Here is a 23463-nt window from a genome sequence, read left to right as displayed (position 1 = left end):
TCCTAGTACAGTAAGAGTAAGTAGTAACAGTAAGTAGAACTAACTAATTACAATAATCAATCAGCGATCAGAAGGAAATGGAGTGTGGGTGTGTGTACACTCAGACAGTGAGTGCACGCACGCAGGAGCTAGTAGCCTATGAACACAGTGACTGAGTGTCCTAGACTCCTAGTACAGTAAGAGTAAGTAGTAACAGTAAGTAGAACTAACTAATTACAATAATCAATCAGCGATCAGAAGGAAATGGAGTGTGGGTGTGTGTACACTCAGACAGTGAGTGCACGCACGCAGGAGCTAGTAGCCTATGAACACAGTGACTGAGTGTCCTAGACTCCTAGTACAGTAAGAGTAAGTAGTAACAGTAAGTAGAACTAACTAATTACAATAATCAATCAGCGATCAGAAGGAAATAGAGTGTGGGTGGTGTGTGTACACTCAGACAGTGAGTGCACGCACGCAGGAGCTAGTAGCCTATGGACAGTGACTGAGTGTCCTAGACTCCTAGTACAGTAAGAGTAAGTAGTAACAGTAAGTACAACTAACTAATTACGATAATCAATCAGCGATCAGAAGGAAATGGAGTGTGGGTGTGTGTACACTCAGACAGTGAGTGCACCCACGCAGGAGCTAGTAGCCTATGAACACAGTGACTGAGTGTCCTAGACTCCTAGTACAGTAAGAGTAAGTAGTAACAGTAAGTAGAACTAACTAATTACAATAATCAATCAGCGATCAGAAGGAAATGGAGTGTGGGTGTGTGTACACTCAGACAGTGAGTGCACGCACGCAGGAGCTAGTAGCCTATGAACACAGTGACTGAGTGTCCTAGACTCCTAGTACAGTAAGAGTAAGTAGTAACAGTAAGTAGAACTAACTAATTACAATAATCAATCAGCGATCAGAAGGAAATGGAGTGTGGGTGTGTGTACACTCAGACAGTGAGTGCACGCACGCAGGAGCTAGTAGCCTATGAACACAGTGACTGAGTGTCCTAGACTCCTAGTACAGTAAGAGTAAGTAGTAACAGTAAGTAGAACTAACTAATTACAATAATCAATCAGCGATCAGAAGGAAATGGAGTGTGGGTGTGTGTACACTCAGACAGTGAGTGCACGCACGCAGGAGCTAGTAGCCTATGAACACAGTGACTGAGTGTCCTAGACTCCTAGTACAGTAAGAGTAAGTAGTAACAGTAAGTAGAACTAACTAATTACAATAATCAATCAGCGATCAGAAGGAAATGGAGTGTGGGTGTGTGTACACTCAGACAGTGAGTGCACGCACGCAGGAGCTAGTAGCCTATGAACACAGTGACTGAGTGTCCTAGACTCCTAGTACAGTAAGAGTAAGTAGTAACAGTAAGTAGAACTAACTAATTACAATAATCAATCAGCGATCAGAAGGAAATAGAGTGTGGGTGGTGTGTGTACACTCAGACAGTGAGTGCACGCACGCAGGAGCTAGTAGCCTATGGACAGTGACTGAGTGTCCTAGACTCCTAGTACAGTAAGAGTAAGTAGTAACAGTAAGTACAACTAACTAATTACGATAATCAATCAGCGATCAGAAGGAAATGGAGTGTGGGTGTGTGTACACTCAGACAGTGAGTGCACGCACGCAGGAGCTAGTAGCCTATGGACAGTGACTGAGTGTCCTAGACTCCTAGTACAGTAAGAGTAAGTAGTAACAGTAAGTACAACTAACTAATTACGATAATCAATCAGCGATCAGAAGGAAATAGAGTGTGTGTTGTGTGTGTACACTCAGACAGTGAGTGCAGTGCGCGCACGCAGGAGCTAGTAGCCTATATGAACAGTGACAGTGAGTGTCCCTACGGGTACAGTAAGAGTAAGTAGTAAGTAAGTACAACTAACTAACAATAATCTATCAGTAATCAGAAGGAAATAGAGTGTGTGTACACACAGACAGTGAGTGAGTGCACACACGCAGGAGCTAGCTAGTAGCCTATAAACAGTGACAGTCAGTGAGTGTCCTACTCCTAGTACAGTATAACTACAATACTATTAGTAAAGGACAGCAGAAATACTGGTATAGATGAGAGAAATAAACAGAGGACAGCTGCCCACAGAGGCAAGGCCCCCCTGAGGCCTAAACCTGTAAGCTTGCAGCAGCTGCCTGTCTCTAATGTAACACACAAGCTACTAACTAAAATACAATGTCTAAATAACTAACAACAATATAGGTGTGTATAGGAGGTGTATGTGAGCAAAAACGCTAGGTAAATGACCACAATAGAGCTCTTGCTAAGCCAAAGCACAAAGGAGCAACTCTCTCTCTGTACAAGTCTCAGGCAAGCACGGAGAAACGGAACATGGCGGCCGCTATTTATAGGTTAGGGGCTGGCCAGGGTCCCCCTCTGTGATTGGCTGCCGTCAGAGGGCCTGGGAGCCCTCTGATTGGCTCTAAGGACATCAATCTGGGCTATGACGCTATTCGAGCTCGGTACCGAGCTCGAATAGCGCCGGGTTGCTCGAATAGCTTGAATAGTGAATGGGCTATTCGAGTGTACTCGGATAGCCCATTCGAATAGCTCCAGCTATTCGGAGCTCGAATACCGAGCTCGAATAGCTGAAAAAGAGCTCGAATATTCGAGCTACTCAAATATTCGAGCTCTGCTGAGCACCACTGTGTATCAGTTCTCTGATTAAAAGCAGAGGTGAGGTTGTTCCTCCAGAGGTAAAATGCCATCTGCTCAACATTCGGTAATTGCAAATGCAGAAAGAGGTACTGTATATCCTTGGGCATCTACAAGACAGTTTGTATTTTAAAGAAGACAATGAAAGCTATAGATTTAATCATTGAAACAAAATGCTATTTGAGAGTCCAGGCCCTTTTTGACATGCACAGCAGGCTGCAAACTGCAATGGAAAGATTATATTTAATGACAATAAATTACAAAATTATGCAAGAGATATGTCATAGCAATACTTTTTTAAGAAACTTTTTGTTGGAGTAGGTAAGATGTATCAATATAGCTCTTATAAGTTGGGTACTATCCTTCCTTTAAGGGTGAGCAGCCATTTAACGCACCAAGCCCTGTTCTGTGGTTTAACCACCCTGGTGTTCTATTAAGATCGCCAGGGCGGCTGCGGGAGGGTTTTTTTATTAATTAAAAAAAAAACTATTTCATACAGCCAACTGAAAGTTGGCTGCATGAAAGCCCACTAGAGGGCGCTCCGGATGCGTTCTTCTGATCGCCTCCAGTGACCAGAAGTAACAAGGAAGGCTGCAACGAGCAGCCTTCCTTGTTTCGCTTACCTCGTCGCCATGGCGACGAGCGGAGTGACGTCATGGACGTCAGCCGACGTCCTGATGTCAGCTGCCTCCGATCCAGCCCTTAGTGCTGGCCGCCGGAACTGTTTGTTCCGGCTACGCTGGACTCAGGCGGCTGGGGGGACCCTCTTTCGCCGCTGCACGTGGCGGATCGCCGCGCTGCGGCGGCGATCAGGTAGCACACGCGGCTGGCAAAGTGCCGGCTGCGTGTGCTGCTTTTTATTCCATGCAAATCGGCCCAGCAGGGCCTGAGCGGCAGCCTCCGGCGGTAATGGACGAGCTGAGCTCGTCCATACCGCCCGGCTGGTTAATTAGTTATGCATTTATCATGCCATTTACAATATTTAAAATGTGCTTAACACCAATCCATATAAACCAAAAACCCCCCCCAAAAAATTCCATCCGTATTTCAGCAATAACTGGCATATACACTTTAACTAAGAAGCCCAGTGCTTGTAAGCTATACAATACACAGGTTTCAAAGTATCTGCAGCAACCTTTGCTCAGGCAGACTCCAGCTGTTTGCTCCTCAGGCTACAGAGTATTGTATTGTGTGCATGCTGAGAGCTTTTGAAGGAACTCACCTGACTGCCTAATTGCTGTCAACAACAGGTGCATTCCTGAGATGGATTTAAGAGACTTCAGAATTTATGTGAGAAATCTTGATGAAAAATAAACTCCAGACAGGTTTTCTTCCAGGCTCTTCTGCTACACCTTCATTTTCTTGGGTGTGGATGGATATCTGGAGGCTCCGTCGTCATTAAAGGGAACCTTAACTAACAGGGATATGAATGTTTCCTTTTAAACAATACCAGTTGCTTGGAAGTCCTGCTGATCTCTTTGGCTGCAGCAGTGGTTGAATCACAGACCTGAAACAAGCATGCAGCTAATCCAGTCTGACTTCAGTCAGAGCACCTGATCTGCATGCTTGTTCAGGGGCTGTGGCTGAAAGTATTGGCAACACAGGATCAGCAGGAGAGTCAGGCAACTGGTATTATGTTAAAAGGAAAAATCCATATCCTTCTCAGTTTAGGTTCCCTTTAAGCTGCTTCAAGATCCCACCATTATTCCCACATCACAATCGTAACCCCACCCCCTTAGAGCAGACAGACATGGGGGAAAACCTACCTCTTCCATACAAGCTACACCACAATGTTGAAAGACTTGGGAGATGAATGTGCACCAATGATGCAAAATCCTAATGCACAATGTTGGGGAAAATACAAAATCAGTACAAAATACAGAATTGGTGACCACAATGAAAAAATGTATATGAATAAATGTGTAATAAATTCCAAGACACAAATGGGTGAAAGGGTGTACATGGGTACTTTCAATGTATTTATTACAAACATTACAAATCTGAAATGCACAAAACTTTGTATCCATTATAAAATAGGTGGGTGAACTAGGGCCATAAATACAACATTTCCTCATTGATACAGTCAAAATGAAATATTTTAGAAATGTGTACAAATCGTTTAAAAGTAAAAAAAAGAGGTAAAACAGAATCTCAAACAAAAGCACATTTGCCAGTGAATGCAGCATAGACTTGTATAAGATATGACAGACTTCAAATATCTGTATTTGGAGAATTTCTATCTCCCTCCATCAGGGACGTCTCCTCCCCCCCTTCCCTCACCTTGGGGCTCCCCCTCTCTCCCTCGCTTCCCCTCTATAAATGAGCGGCGGGCCGGTGGCAGAAGACTTCCTCTCTTCCCAGCGCGGCTGATCTGTTCGCCACTACTCTGGTCTAGTCTATAACAGAGTAGTGGCGCACAGATCGATCTCTCTCTCCCACGCAGGGAAGAGAGGAAGTCTTCTGCCGCCGCTGCCAGCTGCTCATTCTGGATGGGGGAGCGAGAGAGGGGGAGCCCCAAGGTGAGGGAAGGGGGGGAGACGTCCCCCCTTCCCCACCAGCCACCGCTGTCCCTCACGGCTCCCTCCTTCCACCCCTCCTGGGGACATCAATACACCTGGCTATACTGGGGACACAGTAAGTCCTCCTACCTACATATACTGGGGACAACTTTACACCTGGCTACATGAAACGCTGTCTGTCATTACGTGCATTTACAGGTGAAAGGCTGTCTGTCATTACATGTATTTACAGGTGAAAGGCTGTCTGCCATTAAATGCATTTACAGGTGAAAGGCTGTCTTTAATTATGTGCATTTACTGGGGAAACGCTGTCTCTTATGTGCATTTAGTGGTGAAACGTTGTCTCTCATTACGAGCATTTACTGGTGAAACGCTGTCTCTCATTACGTGCATTTACTGGGGAAACGCTGTCTCTCATTATGTGCATTTACAGGTGAAAGGCTGTCTGTCATTACGTGCATTTACTGGGGAAGCGCTGTCTGTCATTATGCGCATTTACTGGGGAAACGCTGTCTCTCATTACGTGCATTTACTAGGGAAACACTGTCTCTCATTACGTGCATTTACTGGGGAAACGCTGTCTGTCATTACGTGCATTTACTAGATAAATGCTGTCTGTCATTACGTGCATTTACTAGGGAAACGCTGTCTCTCATTACGTGCATTTACTGGGGAAACGCTGTCTGTCATTAAGTGCATTTACTAAAGAAACGTTGTTTGTCATTACCTGAATTTTCTAGATAAAAGCTGTCTGTCATTATGTGCATTTACTAGGGAAACGCTGTCTCTCATTATGTGCATTTACTAGAGTAATGCTGTCTGTCATTATATGCATTTACTAGGGAAACGCTGTCTCTCATTACGTGCATTTACTGGGGAAACACTATCTGTCATTATGTGCATTTACTTCATATTTTTTTATGTAACTACATTAGCTAGTACAACTACATTACAGCTAGCCTCGCCCACATGATGTCATGACCACGCCCATTTTTTGGCGCAGCGCGTGTTCCCCCATGAGCCCCGCCGGCCAGCCATTGTACCCCTTTTGAGCCCCCCAAAAAATCTGAAGCTGGAGACTCCTATTCTGTATTTTGCCTTTTCTGTCACCATATGTGCCTTCCCAGAAGTCCCAATGTAACATGACACACATTGGGAGTAGAGATGGCTCGAACAGTTCGCCTGCAAGCAGTATTCTGAGAACATCGGCTTTTTGCCTTTGCGGCAAACAGTGAACATTTGGCATATTCGATTTGCCCCCTATACATCATCATTAAGCTAAACTTACTTACCTTACCTCACAGTCAGCATCCACATTGCAGCTAATCAGCTAGCACCCCTTCCTGGACCCCCCTCCCCCCCCCTTTAAAAAGCAGTTGTGGTGACCATATTTGATCAGTTCTCGGCTGGCTGCTGACTGTTAGTGAAAGCAGGGTCAGATTTGCTGCAGATAGGTAGGGAAAGTATTAGCTAGGCCTGTGTTCTTGTTCCTTACTTGCTGTGAAAGCACTCCAAACAGGCCTTTTGAGGACTAGAACATCGGTCTCCTGTGTTTTTTTGTGTGAGTGTTATTCCACAGCCCACTGACACCCAGAGCTGTGTGCACACTACTGCTGTTGCCTCATTAAGTTGCAGCACAGAACCACTCCAATGCATTTTTATTTCACTGTATTCTGATAGTACTATTATACAATATACAATAACATTTCTATAGCGCTTTTCTCCCATAGGAAAGCGCTTAGGCTCTCTCAGATTCAGTAATTAGTAGGATGAAGTATTCACACAACAAAAGTTACATTTCTGCAAATGCCAGACTGAACAGGTGGGTTTTCAGTCTGGATTTAAACACGTCCAGGGATGGGGCTGTCCTGATCTGTTGAGGTAAAGAGTTCCAAAACGTAGGGGCAGCATGACAGAAGGCTCTGGGACCAAAAGTTTCTAAGTGGACTCTGGGTATGACTAGATTATTAGAACCTGTGGATCTGAGAATGCGGGGATTGCTACGCAGCTGTAACATATCTTTCATGTATCCAGGGCCTAGATTATTCAGGGATTTAAATGTCAGTAGGCCGATCTTGAATAGGACCCTCCATTCTATAGGTAGCCAGTGAAGGGAATGCAGGACTGGCGTTATGTGGCAGTGACGGGGTTGGTTGGTTAGCAGTCTGGCAGCAGTATTCTGTATCAGCAGCTATTGTATCTCCACTCCACAGCCACTGACGCCCAGAGCTGTGCATAATGTGATTTCTGCCCATTAGGGATTAAAACCTGACTTTGCGTCAACTCCGTAATTTTTGATGAGACTTTTGGCATGGATCACCCTCTGGCATGCAACAGTCCAGGTGTTAGACCCTCGTATCACATGATTCAGATTGTTCATCGTAGGGCTAGCAGTGACTGGAGTAACCATACCAATATGTAGCTGAACTGAAAATACTTCATTTTCCTTTAAGCCCTGGTATGCATCACATGAGATAGAAGGAGCCATTTATTGGTAGGAAAAATAGAAAAATAAGTGTAATATAACACAACTTACAGCTGAGCATCTGTAAAGTATACAGCATGTTCTCACGTTTGTCATTGAGGTATTTGTATGTCATTATGATGCCTGTGAAGATAAATCAATATACAGCGATGCAATCATTAAGTGTTCAGCTTAATATCAGATATTGAAAGAGATTTCAGCATATGCTGCATAATCATTTCAGCTTGTCAGGCAGTATAAGCAGAGTATGAAATCCACTTTTCCTCTTTTTTTTTCCGTTAAATGCCTTACATAGAAGTAATGACACTGAACAGTGTACAGCACCCAGGGTTTTATTGGCCCAATCATTTTGTGTCTAACACTCATATATTAGATTTAGAGAGAGCCATAAACTACAGGATGAACACTATGGTAGGAACCATCTGTACTACAATAACCTGACCCTGTAAGAAAATATGGACTAAAACACATCAGGAAGCCTTGCAACTTATGCAGGTATGTAAACACAAGATTCCTAAAAAGCAGTCATATTTGTAACCAATACAAATCTTCAAGAAGAAAACCTCTGTTGGACTTTTTCTTTGTTTTCACGTACGTGTGGCTAGTCTGATGCCTCACTGGCAGTGGCAACCATGAATCTGAAATATATTAATCTCTGCAAAATGCTGTATTCATTGAGGAGAGCAAGCTACAGTGGCTTGCAAAAGTATTCGGCCCCCTTGAAGTTTTCCACATTTGGTCATATTACTGCCACAAACATGAATCAATTTTGTTGGAATTCCACGTGACCAATACAAAGTGGTTTACACGTGAGAAGTGGAACGAAATCATACATGATTCCAAACATTTTTTACAAATAAATAACTGCAAAGTGTAGTGTGCGTAATTATTCAGCCCCCTGAGTCAATACTTTGTAGAACCACCTTTTTCTGCAATTGCAGCTGCCAGTCTTTTAGGTTATGTCTCTACCAGCTTTGCACATCAGGAGACTGAAATCCTTGCCCATTCTTCTTTGCAAAACAGCTCCAGCTCAGTCAGATTAGATGGACAGCGTTTGTGAACAGCAGTTTTCAGATCTTGCCACAGATTCTCGATTGGATTTAGATCTGGACTTTGACTGGGCCATTCTAACACATGGATATGTTTTGTTTTAAACCATTCCATTGTTGCCCTGGCTTTATGTTTATAATCGTTGTCCTGCTGGAAGGTGAACCTCCGCCCCAGTCTCAAGTCTTTTGCAGACTCCAAGAGGTTTTCTTCCAAGATTGCCCTGTATTTGGCTCCATCCATCTTTCCATCAACTCTGACCAGCTTCCCTGTCCCTGCTGAAGAGAAGCACCCCCAGAGCATGATACTGCCACCACCATATTTGACAGTGGGAGTGGTGTGTTCAGAGTGATGTGCAGTGTTAGTTTTCCGCCACACATAGCGTTTTGCATTTTGGACAAAAAATTCCGTTTTGGTCTCATCTGACCAGAGCACCTTCTTCCATATTTTTCCTCTGTCCCCCACATGGCTTGTGACAAACTGCAAATGGGACGGGACTTCTTATGCTTTCCTGTTAACAATGGCTTTCTTCTTGCCACTCTTCCATAAAGGCCAACTTTGTGCAGTGCATGACTAATAGTTGTCCTATGGACAGATTACCCCACCTGAGCTGTAGAACTCTGCAGCTCAGGTTTTGGTCTCATCTGACCAGAGCACCTTCTTCCATATTTTTCCTGTGTCCCCCACTTGGCTTGTGGCAAATTGCAAATGGGACGGGACTTCTTATGCTTTCCTGTTAACAATGGCTTTCTTCTTTCCACTCTTTCATACAGGCCAACTTTGTGCAGAGCATGACTAATAGTTGTCCTATGGACAGATTACCCCACCTGAGCTGTAGATCTCTGCAGCTTGCCCAGAGTCACCATGGGCCTCTTGACTGCATTTCTGATCAGCGCTCTCCTTGTTTGGCCTGTGAGTTTAGGTACACGGCCTTGTCTTGGTAGGTTTACAGTTGTGCCATACTCCTTCCATTTCTGAATGATCGCTTGAACAGTGCTCCGTGGGATGTTCAAGGCTTTGGAAATCTTTTTGTAGCCTAAGCCTGCTTTAAATTTCTCAATAACTTTATCCCTGACCTGTCTGGTGTGTTCTTTGGACTTCATGGTGTTGTTGCTCCCAATATTCTCTTAGACAACTTCTGAGGCCATCACAGAGCAGCTGTATTTGTACTGACATTAGATTACACACAGGTGCACTCTATTTAGTCATTTGCACTCAGCAGGCAATGTCTATGGGCGACTGACTGCACTCAAACCAAAGGGGCTGAATAATTACGCACACCCCACTTTGCAGTTATTTATTTATAAAAAATGTTTGGAATTATGAATGATTTTCGTTCCATTTCTCACGTGTACACCACTTTGTGTTGGTCTTTCATGTGGAATTCCAATAAAATTGATTCCTGTTTGTGGCAGTAATATGACCAAATGTGGAAAACTTCAAGGGGGCCGAATAGTTTTGCAAGCCACTGTATCTCATTCGAGGGAACTTGAACTTCTTTCTCTTATAAACAGTACTAGTTGTCGGACTTCTGTTCTGATGCTCTGCCCTTAATACTTCAAATTGCTATCCCAGATAGAGCATGCAAATCAGTCTGATCTCACTCCACTAGCGGCATTCTTGTTACAGGTGTGTGACTCAAAAGCAACTAACGCCTATAGCTTAGTATGACAATCACAGCATGACAACCATGCAACTGGTGTTTATAAAGGAATAAAGATGGCAGATAAGCAGGGGTAGATTTCTGGGAAGGCCAGGAAAGGCCCTGGCCTTGGGCGTTAAAAGCAGAAGTGCGGCAGCATTCTGAGAGATAAGAGGTCACCTTTCAAAGTAAAACAGAACTTTGCCTTCTTAAAACATAAGGTATTTGTGATTATTCAGGTTGGAGTGAGCATATGATGTATCCCACAATGGATCACTGCTAAACAGGGCTGTTTCTTGGGCAGTGCAGGTGGGGCAACTGCCCTGGGTACCGACCAGCAAGTAGAAGAAGGGGGGCGCAGGTATAAGGACATAACCGCTATGGCAATAGGGAGCTGGTGACGTGCGGTCCAGCCGAATGGAAGCAGAAAGAACACCAGCGCGATCACCTTCCTTGACTCCTCCTGGGCGTCCTGCGGCTGCCTGCATCCGACGTCAAGTCATCATCGCATAACCACTGTGTGATGACACCTGACCGGATGTCCTGTAGCAGTACAGCAGGCTGAGGCTGTCAGTTCTTGACACCCCCATGCAGGAGTCGGCTTTCCAGACTCTCTTCGCCTGTGTGTTTTTCTGGTCTCTGCTTCCTCATGGATGAGCGGCTGGTCACTAGTAGCTGTGTGATTGTTCATGAAGAGTAAGGGTTCACGAGTCCATAAAGGGATCGGTGGGGGGTTTGTCATGTCAATTTTTACACCCTTGCCTTGGGTACAATTTAGCCTAGAAACTGCCCTGCTGCTAAATATGGATTATTGTTGCTCTGTACTATTAACAAGCTGACACATCATTGCATTTCTGTGCTTCTGGAGGTGTGTATAGCTTTCAGAGACAACAAAGGTATGATTTGTATATTCAGCAGAGGTCTCTTTTAGCCCCTTACATTCTCCTAGGAGTTCTTGTTCACCATCACCATGCACTTGCTGGGCAATCTATAATGTAATGCCAAAGTAAATAATCTCTTGAGGTCTACAGAAACCCTGATTTGCACTGCACATGTCTGTGGTCTGAATGCCAACGCGTTCCCTACATCTCCCTCTTTTCCTGGTGAGTGATGGCAGTCACAGCGTGCTCTGCTGCATCTCCTGATGATCCCTATGATGAGCAGGGCATACAAGCTGCAGTGATTAGTGCCAGGAGTTGTACAGTAGAGAGCAGACCTCCTGAGTTTGGTTAGTTTTCATGCACACATTTATGGACAAGGATAGTGATGATTGTAATCTGCTGATGACAATTACGCAAACTTTTGCATAATTTTTAGCAATTGCCTCCATGTGTAATTACGATTCATACATTGAAGTGATTTTGTGTAATCCATTTCAAATTGTGTCTAATTTTCACAGTTGATAGCAAAGCCCCCATACACACTATATTACGTATGTGAAGAGGAATAGTGGAAAAAAGACAAAAAAAAATTCTCAAATACACCTTGTAGCTTATGAGAAAACCTATCTGAAAAATGGTTTTAAACTCAGAAAAATTACAGTTTAGCATTTTTAAGATCGATTTTCTCAAAAACTACAAGGCCTTTTTGAAAAATTATTTTTCAGGCTTGTTCAGTATACACCTTAAGCACTCTACGACCGCCTAACGCTGATGGGTGGTCACAGAGTGGCTCTCCTCGGACCGCCTAATGCCAAATGGCATTATAACGGTCCTTGCAAGATTAGCAGGGAATGAGCGCACAGGGCTGCGATCTAGAGCCGCACTGTACAGAGGACATGTCTGGCACTTAATTGTCCCTCAAATGGGCTCACAATCTAATCCCTGCCATAGTCCTAAGTCATGTAAGTATAGTGTAGTGTATGGATCGCAGTCCAGGGCTAATCTGGGGGGGGGGGGGAGAGAAGTATGGGCTGGTGCACACCAAGAGCAATTCTGAACATTTTTAAAAACGCTTGCGGGGGGAAAATGGCTTGGCTAATGAAAGTGAATGGGCCGGTGCACACCAGAGCAGTTTTTTCCCCAAACGCAAACTCAGGGGCTGCAGCTTTTTTGCTGTTTTCTGAGGCAATTCTGCCTCATTGTTAAGTATAGGAAAGTGGAAAATCGCTCTGAAAAATGCTAGATCAGAGCGATTTTTCAAGCATTTTTGTTACAGAAGCTGTTCAGTTACAGCTGTACTGTAACAAAATATAAAAAAGTTCCAAAAAATGCTAGGCATGTTTAGAAAATTGTTCTAAACATGCCTAGAAAACATGTTCAAAAACTACTAGTGTTTGCGGATCGGCTAGCGTTTTTGGTGTGCACTGACCCTAATAGTGTTGCTTTTTTTTAAATAACCTATATTAATTAATAAAAAAAAACAAAAACAATTACAGCTGCAATCAGAGACCACCAGAAGACAGCTCTACTAGTGGCAAGAAAAGGAGGTAAAATTAATTTAGATTTAGGTGGTAAGTTGTATGACTGTGCAATAAACCGTTAAAGCTGCCCAGTGCTGATTTGTAAAAAAATGGCTTGGTCACTAGGGGGGTGAACACATGTGGTCCTCAAGTGGTTAACTTATGTAGCCATTGTGGTGATGATTGACCGCATGAGGGGGGCTTTGTTATTAACCGCTTATGTCTGCACAATTTACGTGAAGAGTATTACAGTTCCAGATTATGTTTACAAACAAAACTAATTACGATTTCCCCCAAAATGTTACATTACGATTTTGTGTCATAGCTGCGAATTATGCGGAATTACGACTACCGGTATTCAAAATGTGTGCTTATCACTAAACAGGGAATATCAGCTCTTTTAGTTCCCTCTCCCTCTCCTCTCACCTCCAGCTGTTTATTGCTGGTCAGCAGCTGTTAATGACCTGAGCTTGCTTTTGTTCTTCTTATCTAACCCTGCACTCATCTTATCGAACTCATCCATGAAACATATTATTGACTAGATAACTAAACCTGCAGGAATTTCACGCTTTGATCAATGGCTAACATGTGGTAATAGTCCAGCAGAACTAGGCATTTCAGGAGTAGAATACAAAAACACTGCCCCCCTCTTATTTCTCCTGCCACAGCAGACAGAGCAAACACTCACTTACACACAGCAACATGAAACCAACGCCATATTCCTGTTTAATGAGATGACTGAACTATGTGAAGAAATCCATGTATGACTCCAGTGTACATCAAGATTCATTGTCCCTCATGGGGAATATTGATTTTTTGCTTCATCAAGTCAATAATTCCTGACAAGATCCAATATCTGTATGTTATGAAGCTCACAGGTTGATGCCTGCTACCTCCTGTGCTGTAAACGGTGGCCCATATTCCATCAAGATACATTGTTTCATTTGACAAGAGGGTGTTACTAGGCCAGAAACCAAGAGACGCTTTTTTTTACCTAAATTTTGTATCAATACATCATCGATTGGGTGGGGAGGGAAGATGTAGAAAAAAAGGTGCAATTACATATAAAGTCTGGGAAAGGCTTATATTGTGAGAAGTATCATGGGTAAAAAATAAAAGAACCAATATCAATACCAATACCAATAGAAACATATACTGTTGTTTCTTGACATACTACTTCTACCTAGCATTTCCAATACTTCAGTAAGGTCAAATAAATCACTAAAGATCTATCTGTAAACAAGTTTTAGTCATTCTAATAGAAATAGAAATATTTATTGACATTGCATCAACCAAAATAGTACAACGAAATTCTAAAGTGCAATTTTCCAGCAAGTAAAACCACATAACAGCATTCCATTCCTGCATAAATTGCATTGCACACACCCTTTATCAACATTGGCCACTTAGCAGCATTTAACTTAGTAATGGCCGAAGGATAAAAATTGTTCTTTAATCTATTTGTCTTCGTTTTTAGAAGTTTAAAATGTATTCCAGAAGGCAGACGTTCAAATAACACATGTCCTGGATGTGAGGAGTCTCTTTCAATTTCCTTAATAGGTGAGCTGTGGCCCCAGGGAAAGGGAGGGAGGGAGAGATTGGGCCCCGCTCCCTCTAAGTCACGGCTCCCCCCTCCATCACTGCGCACTCCTCCCTCACAGCGCCCAGGGTGGATACCCACCTGGCCCGCCCTTAGAAATGGGGCTGGTTTGTCTGCTATGGGCTAGTGCTAAATTGGCATATTGCTTTTATATTGTGTAAGTATAAAGCACGACACAGTCCTAGCAGTCCGGGACACAAGTTCCTCTAGATTTTCAGTTTAGCAAATACACTTTCATTCCACTTTAAGACCTTCTTGCTGTTAATACCGCCACCACACCCGTATAAGGAAAGGGACTCACCCTTTACTAATACCACCAATTTGGTCCTAGTCAGGCACTGGGGTTATTCCCGGGTCACCCCTGGCCACTACGATATGTGTCTCTTGTTCCCCTTGACAGTAGAATTCAAGCGAGTTGCCTTTAAATCAGCTGCTCAGTTGATAACTTCATATAAAAACTCCACATAGTGTGATATTGTTTCCAAAATAAAACTTCTAAAATGTATTGCACTTACAATGTTTCAAGTATAAAACCAGCGTGAGTTTTTTAACGGGCTCTCCCCCGCATCGGTAGCCACTGGAGGGCTCCCTCGATAAGGTGTGATCCCCGCAGGATGGCTGACGCTCGCAAAGCCGCTATGGATTCCCCACATTCGTCCGCTCGTTGCACTCCGCACCACTTCCTGGGTCCCGCGCCAGGACCCAGGAAGTGGTGCGGAGTGCAACGAGCGGACAAACATGGGGAATCCATAGCGGCTGTGCGCGCGGCGTAAGATTGTCCACTATGGTCTATCCTACAGATGGTAAGTCAGTACCATATGCAGAATAAAGCTCCAAGTCTCTGGCTACCCTAAATCGCTGACAATTTTAGTTGTGCCACCACATTAGGTTACATCATCTATACATCATGAATTATTATGTAGAGTTGCAATCATCACTATAAAATGCCACAACAACTTTTCAACTTCAGTACATATGCCTTATGTAAAGGGTTAACTGCAATTTAGGGTTATATAAGTAGCACCTGCTTCCCAAAGTACAGCTGATTCTCGGCTCTTTTTTAGACCTGCTATAAATCCTCTTAGGCTTCTAACAGATCTCACTTTAAAACATTCATTCCTAAACCCCTTCTCCCTGTACAAACTGCAAATACTGAAGCATAATCCAAATTAATTGAGATTTTCTCTTTTAGCTTTGTGCGTGTCCTACTTCTTTCATTGTCTCCATGCCCTGCTTCTCTGATTCATGTTTTTTTCTTCCAGTTCGCTTTTGCTTAGCATGCTGGAATCCAGAGCGGGTGCACTCAGCTGCATCAACGGGCGGCCAAACTTAGTTTTTTTTTTTTATTATTTACGTTTGTACTGTTTGCAGGAATAAGAACTCTGTACTACAATACAGTAAAAATGCATTTCAGTTTCCATTGAAAAATATGAGTGGCTTACGTACAGAAAAAGATTGCAATTTAAAATACCCGTACCAGTGGCATAACTACAATTCATGGCTCCCCCCCTCAGTAAAACTTTGATGGGCCCCCCCAATGATCACACACAGTAGCCTCCATATCCTTCTTGTTACAATTGTCCTTTAAACGACAACTAAAGCAAGAGGGGTATGGAGGCTGCCATATTTATTTCCTATTAAACATAATCAGTTGCCTGGCCGTCTTTTTGGTTTGGTTTATTTAAGATGTGCCCAAGGCAAATTGAAGGTGGGATGAAACTCCATATTTACTGAAAAAAATTAAATAAATCATCCAATAAGAAATGATTTATTTATTTTAACTATCTTGTTGTTTACAGTTGTCACTGTCAGATTTAAGAGAAATGTGATATGAAAAAAGAAAATAATATTTCTGTTGGTATCCATCTTTACTGTTTCTCTGTAACGCCAAAAGTGACATCACTAATGCCTTTTTCTTTCTTTCTTTCTTTTTTTACCCAGGTCAGTGTTAATGTACTGCTTGTTTTCCAGATTACTGTCCCTCCCACAGCAATCATCACCTAGATAAAAGGCTTTCATCACTGCCTAAACCCTTCATTGGTCATAGTGTACTTATCTTATCTGAAATAGTAAGTTTCTGTCATTTTCATTTTGGGGACAAGCTTGTTACTGTAGCTAAAAGAAAAATAAAACTGGGTACAGTTCAGCAAAGGCACACAGACCAGGTAACATATGTATATATATATATATATATATATATATATATATGCATACATATATATATATATATATATATATATATATACATATATATATATATATATATATATATATATATATATATATATATATATATATATATATATATATATATATGTATATATATTATCACTCGTTTTAGGCATTTTTAACAACCCACTTTACTTAAAATGTAACATACTTACTCAAGAAGAAGGAAGCTTCTGTATCCTCCAGAGGCTTTATTCATCCTTCTGATCCCCAATATTTCCACACGCAGACCCCCTAGATCATGTCTGACAAGAGCTTGTCAGATATATTGGCATGACCATGCTCCCTGCTGTGCATGGCTGTACACCACCTGTCCTCCTTTTACCACAGCCTCTCTGGTGCCCAAATTACTATCTTTGGTTTGTAGGTGTCACATGGTTTCAAAGCTTAACTGTGGCTACTTCTGTTCTGACATCATTAGTAGTCACCCTCTAGATCACACACAATGCTTCCTTCCTTTTTAGAAAGCACTACAGTATACAGGAAGGATACAAGATTACTTTGCTGGTTTTGCACAATTTAAAAATTCTATCCAAAGGAGAAGACATCTCGAACACCATAGAGTAATCATTGTAAATGGAAATCACTCCATGGCTTTTCTGGTTGCAGCTGTCAGACTATTTCCTAGACCTGTATGTGATCTTTAGAAAGGTTGACAAGTCCCACATCAGCTCCTGATCCATGATACACAGACTGAGGTCGCCCTTTCCTAGCTTAGGGTTACTGTAAATATGCATGTTAATTACCCTAAGTAGCAGAGGAGCAGAACAGAACAATGGAGAGTACAATGTACAGTAGATGCTGACAATGCTCACTATGAAACTCTAAAAGCAAAAATGTTTTGTATTTAGCAATACAGCTCATTTTGAATATTGCTATGCTTAATTACCCATGATCCTTGTGTGCTATATAAGAACATTTGCTTCATACATATAAGCATTCATGTGCGTGCGTGTGTGTGTGTGTGTGTGTGTGTGTGTCTGTGAAGCCTGAAGCAATATGAAGGAAACTAGCAGCCACCCTCGGCAAACTGCTATACCGTGCTCAGACAATGTAGAGCAATCAGCGTCAATGGTGGAAAGAAAAGGATTATTGGTTGGCAGCGCTAACACAAGATGTGTCATCGCAAAATACAGCAATACAAATTGACATGAGTGGTGATAACACTCAGTACATGTGCGGTTTCTGAGGCTAATGGTGGGTACAGGGAAAGGTAAGGGTTTGTGGAAGTGCAACCGTGCCACTCAGCCATCAGGCTTACATCTCACTGCATTGTATTGCTGTTTGCAATGACACATCAATGAATGCTTGTGTTAGCAGTGCTGACCAACAAACTTCTTCTTTCTACCATTAACGCAGAATATATATATATATATCACACAGGAAACATATAAATCGCAACAGTAGTTAAGTATTATGTGCCAGCTGTCATTTAAGGGTCAGAACTGTCTTGTACGCCAGCTGATACGGTTCTTTCTCCTTCTCTGAAGGCAGCTCTTCCTTCTCCCTTTGGTCTGTTTCTCTTTTCCCTTCTTTATTTTTTTCTATGTAATAATTAAATTTGATTGGTAAATTCTGATTGGCAAACATGATGAAACTTTCTGCCCAACACCAAGAGCGTGGTGATGAAGCCTATCAATATGGTTGGGCCTTCATAAACTGTGGCTAAACTCTCAGTTAATCAAAAAAATTAAGGGAAAAAAAGAACTGCCCCTTTTTCATCCCAGTCTGTGGTTGAAGTGGCCTTTGGAATATGTGATCTATTTCTGGTTTTGACATTTTAGTATTCAGTGACATTTGCAAGGATTCACAGAGTGAATGCTGAATTTAATGAATAAGAGTCATTAAGGATTATTTTTCTCTTAAAGTTACCATAATACCGTACCTGTGACCATGGCAAATGTCATTTAAGTTCATACATGAATGGAAACATTGGTGAAAACGTGGGTTTGAGGAGGATACCATGCTTCACAAACTAGTCTTCATTATTGTTACTACTTTATTATTGTAACTTTTATTGTTACTGCTGTTATCCCTAGATGGAGTTACACCATGGACCCTGGTCCTGCAAGATAAGAGTGTTAACCTTAATACCATACTGCTATGGGTGTATATATTTTTTTAAGAAAACCATTTTATAGTTTAATATAATAATGATTTTTGTGATTATGGATACAAATTCAGAATAAAGGGTTGCATGTACAGGTTAGCTTAAAGTGTACTTAAACCGAAGGGGAAAAAAAGAGTTTATCTTTCTTGAGACTTCTACCAGCCTCATGCAGCCGCCCTGTGCATAAAGTCATTTATGAGAAGTTTTGCGAGTAGAGCCCATTAGGATGTAAGCCCACATTTTAGTCATTAGATGTAGTCCCTGGTGTAAGGTAGAGACCGGCAAAAATTACTGGATTTTTTTATTTATTGGGAAAATAGTGAGCTTTAATTTACTGTCCTCTTTTGGACCTTTGGTATTTCAGTAGACTCCAATGTACCTATGCTGACATGTGACATGCTAAGACAAGCATGGATACATCTAGTACCAATCCTACTTAGAACTTGTCTGTGTTCCCTTTTACTGCAAGTGGTAATAAACTAGTGCTGTGTTTGTGCAGTCAAAGAAGTCATATTGCAGCTGAATAGCTGCGTCAGCTTTCTTAACCCTCCTCTTATGTTAGCTTTCTGTTACTATCCATGATGTTAACGGGTCGGTTTTGACCCGTGTCTTAAATCAGCCATAAAATACCCTCTGAACAAATATTTATCATCCAATTTGTTTCTTACCTCTTGGTTACCTTGTTAGGCTTCTTTATCCTTGAAAAGATTGGTTTTAATATTTTTGGTGTGACCCCTTTAACCTTTCTTTTGATAGCATACCTCTCATTTTCAAATTTAAAAAATGGTAAAATAAACCTAAATAGAATATTATAAGTAAATAAAAGGTTGTTATGTCACCAGAATGTTGCTGAGGAGTATTTGAACACATCTCTTAAATATTTTTTTATATTTTTATTTTTATTTTAATAACATTAACTATAATAACATTGATGGTGTTAGGGTCAATTTTGACCCATATATATTTACTTCAAGAATATAGCCAAAAGTCTTTTTTTTTTTTTTTACATAAAACATTCATAAACAATGAAAAGCAAGTAATAATACAAAATGTAGACTTGCAAGGTCAAACAAACACACAATCAAGCAAGGCAAACCAATAGAAATCAAGTACTAGTTTCAAAGCATCTTTGTGCAAGAACTTGCATGTGTTTGTGTGGGTGTTTTTAGATGCATGTGTGGCAAAAGCTGACACTTTTAGCATGTTCTTTGCAGATATATTTTCTACAGTGGAAGCATAATGTGTGTGTCTTTCTGTCCTTATTGCTGGGGCAGACCTGACACCTCTTTCTTTTAGAATCAGATGGCATCACTGGAGTTGTGGCTGTGCTGGTTGATGTAGTGGCAAGGCTAGATGATGATGAGGATGCTGGCACTGATTCTCTTTGTGTTGTTGATGGTGTGGATGGAGTGCTTGATGAACTCTGCATCTGTCTGATCATGGCTGCAGTGATTGGATCTCGAGACACCCGTTTCCTTTGCTCAATGTGTGCCTTGACAAGGGTACTTCCTAGCTCCTCGAGAAATATTCTCCGCTTGTTATTCTTTTTTGTGTTCCAACCTGGGTGGATGTGGGTCCATAACACAAATGCATTGTATGCAGACACGTCTAGGATGTTATAAAACACAACCATCGGCCATCTCCTGGTCATTCGCTGACAAGTATAGGTAGCAGTCAGCTTGTCCAGGTTGTCCACTCCCCCTTTGTTTTTATTGTAATCCAGGATAAGTGTGGGCTTTTTGTCACTTCTTGATGACACAGCTGCATCTTTGTCAAAAGTGGACATAAGTATCACTTTTTTATTTTTTTTTGGACAATATGAAACAACAGTGGTGGTGTCTGTAAAAGCAAATTTTGAAGAAAGTGGAGCTCTGTCCTTCACTTGCAAAATTTCAGTGTGCAGCTCAGGTTTATTTTTTTTATTGTGCCTACCATGGTAAGTTTCCTCCTGAGAAGTTCTTGTCCAAGGTCATAGCTGGTAAAAAAATTGTCAAATGTGATATTGTAACCCCGCAGTACAGTAGTCATATCAAGGACTACACGTTGTCCTTGTTTTTTCTCAGGGATGCCGCTTTCGGGTTTGCCGGTGTAAATCTGTAGGTTCCATGCATAGCTTGTTTTTGCATCACAGGCTGCCCAGATTTTTATGCCGTATTTGCCTGGCTTACTGGGCATATACTGCCGGAAGGGGCAACTTCCATGGAAAGGGATCAAACGTTCATCTACTGTTACCGGCTGAGGCCCAGGGTGAAACATTAGTGGAAGGAGCTGAACCTATTTCTCCCAGACATCCCTTATGGGAGCAAGCTTGTCAGATTTTGCTCTAGTATCTCTGTTTTGGCACTTATTAGTGTTCTATAATCCTATATCAAAACTGGGTCAGAATTGACCCTAGCACCATAAACGTCATAATTATCACCACAGTATTTTCTAATTTAGTGAAAAGGATTCTTTTTCTATTACATTGTTTAACCACTTGCCGACCGCCCACAGCCCATGGGCGGCGGCAAAGTGGACGCCTAAAGGACCGCAATACGCCTTCAGGCGGCGCGTCCTTTAGGCATGCCGGGGGAGCGATCGCGTCATTGATGACGCGCGCTTCCCCCGGCAACTGGCTCCGCCCACCCGCCGTAACATCCCGCCGGCCATATCCCAGTGTCCGAGGGACCACCAGGGCAGGCTGCAGCCACCCTAGTCTGCACCCAAACACACTGATCTGCCCCCCCCGCCCACTGATCGCCCACAGCACCCCTCAGACCCCCCCCTGCCCACCCCCCAGACCCCTGTTTGCACCCAATCACCCCCCTAATAACCCATCAATCACTCCCTGTCACTATCTGTCAACGCTATTTTTTTTTTTATCCCCCCCCCCTGCCCCCTGCCCCCTCCTGATCACCCCCCCACCCCTCAGATTCTCCCCAGACCCCCCCCCCCAGACCCCCCCCCCTGTGTACTGTATGCATCTATCTTCCCTGATAACCTGTCAATCACCCGTCAATCACCCATCAATCACCCATCAATCACCCATCAATCACCCCCTGTCACTGCCACCCAACAATCAGCCCCTAACCTGCCCCTTGCGGGCAATCTGATCACCCACCCACACCAATAGATCGCCCGCAGATCCGACATCAGATCACCTCCCAAATCCATTGTTTACATCTATTCTCTCCTCTAAACACCCACTAATTACCCATCAATCACCCATCAATCACCCCCTATCACCACCTGTCACTTTTACCTATCAGATCAGACCCTAATCTGCCCCTTGCGGGCACCCAATCACCCGCCAACACGCTCAGATTGCCCTCTGACCCCCCCTTATCAATTCGCCAGTGCATTAATTACATCTGTTCTTCCCTGTAATAACCCACTGATCACCTGTCAATCACCTGCCAATCACCTATCACCCATCAATCACCCCCTGTCACCCCCTGTCACTGCCACCCATCAATCAGCCCCTAACCTGCCCCTTGCGGGCAATCTGATCACCCACCCACACCATTAGATCGCCCGCAAACCCGCCGTCAGATTACCTCCCAAATGTATTGTTTACATCTGTTATCTTCTCTAAACACCCACTAATTACCCATCACTCACCCATCAATTACCCCCTATCACCACCTGTCACTGTTACCTATCAGATCAGACCCTAAGCTGCCCCTTGCGGGCACCCAATCACCCGCCTACACGCTCAGATTGCCCTCAGACCCCCCCCCCCCCTTATCAATTTACCAGTGCATTAATTACATCTGTCCTTCCCTGTAATAACCCACTGATCACCTGTCAATCACCTGCCAATCACCTATCACCCATCAATCACCCCCTGTCACTGCCACCCAACAATCAGCCCCTAACCCGCCCTTGCGGGCAAACTGATCACCCACCCACACCAATAGATCGCCCGCAGATCCGACATCAGATCACCACCCAAGCGCAGTGTTTCCATCTATTCTCTCCTCTAAACACCCACTAATTACCCATCAATCACCCCCTATCACCACCTGTCACTGTTACCCATCAGATCAGACCCTAATCTGCCCCTTGCGGGCACCCAATCACCCGCCTACACGCTCAGATTGCCCTCAGACCCCCCCTTATCAATTCGCCAGGGCATTATTTACATCTGTCCTTCCCTGTAATAACCCACTGATCACCTGTCAATCACCCATCAATCACCCCCTGTCACTGCCACCCATCAATCACCCCTGTCACTGCCACCCATCAATCAGCCCCTAACCTGCCCCTTACGGGCAAACTGATCACCCACCCACACCAATAGATCGCCCGCAGATCCGACATCAGATCACCACCCAAGCGCAGTGTTTCCATCTATTCTCTCCTCTAAACACCCACTAATTACCCATCAATCACCCCCTATCACCACCTGTCACTGTTACCCATCAGATCAGACCCTAATCTGCCCCTTGCGGGCACCCAATCACCCGCCTACACGCTCAGATTGCCCTCAGACCCCCCCTTATCAATTCGCCAGGGCATTATTTACATCTGTCCTTCCCTGTAATAACCCACTGATCACCTGTCAATCACCTATCAATCACCCATCAATCACCCCCTGTCACTGCCACCCATCAATCACCCGCTGTCACTGCCACCTATCAATCAGCCCCTAACCTGCCCCTTGCGGGCAATCTGATCACCCACCCACACCAATAGATCGCCCGCAGATCCGACGTCCGATCACCTCCCAAGTGCAGTGTTCACATCTGTTCTCTACCCTAAACACCCACTAATTACCCATCAATCACCCCCT

This window comes from Hyperolius riggenbachi, chromosome 3, assembly GCF_040937935.1.
Source record: "Hyperolius riggenbachi isolate aHypRig1 chromosome 3, aHypRig1.pri, whole genome shotgun sequence".
Taxonomy (NCBI): Eukaryota; Metazoa; Chordata; class Amphibia; order Anura; family Hyperoliidae; genus Hyperolius; species Hyperolius riggenbachi.
Note: the sequence above shows the minus strand (reverse complement) of the source record.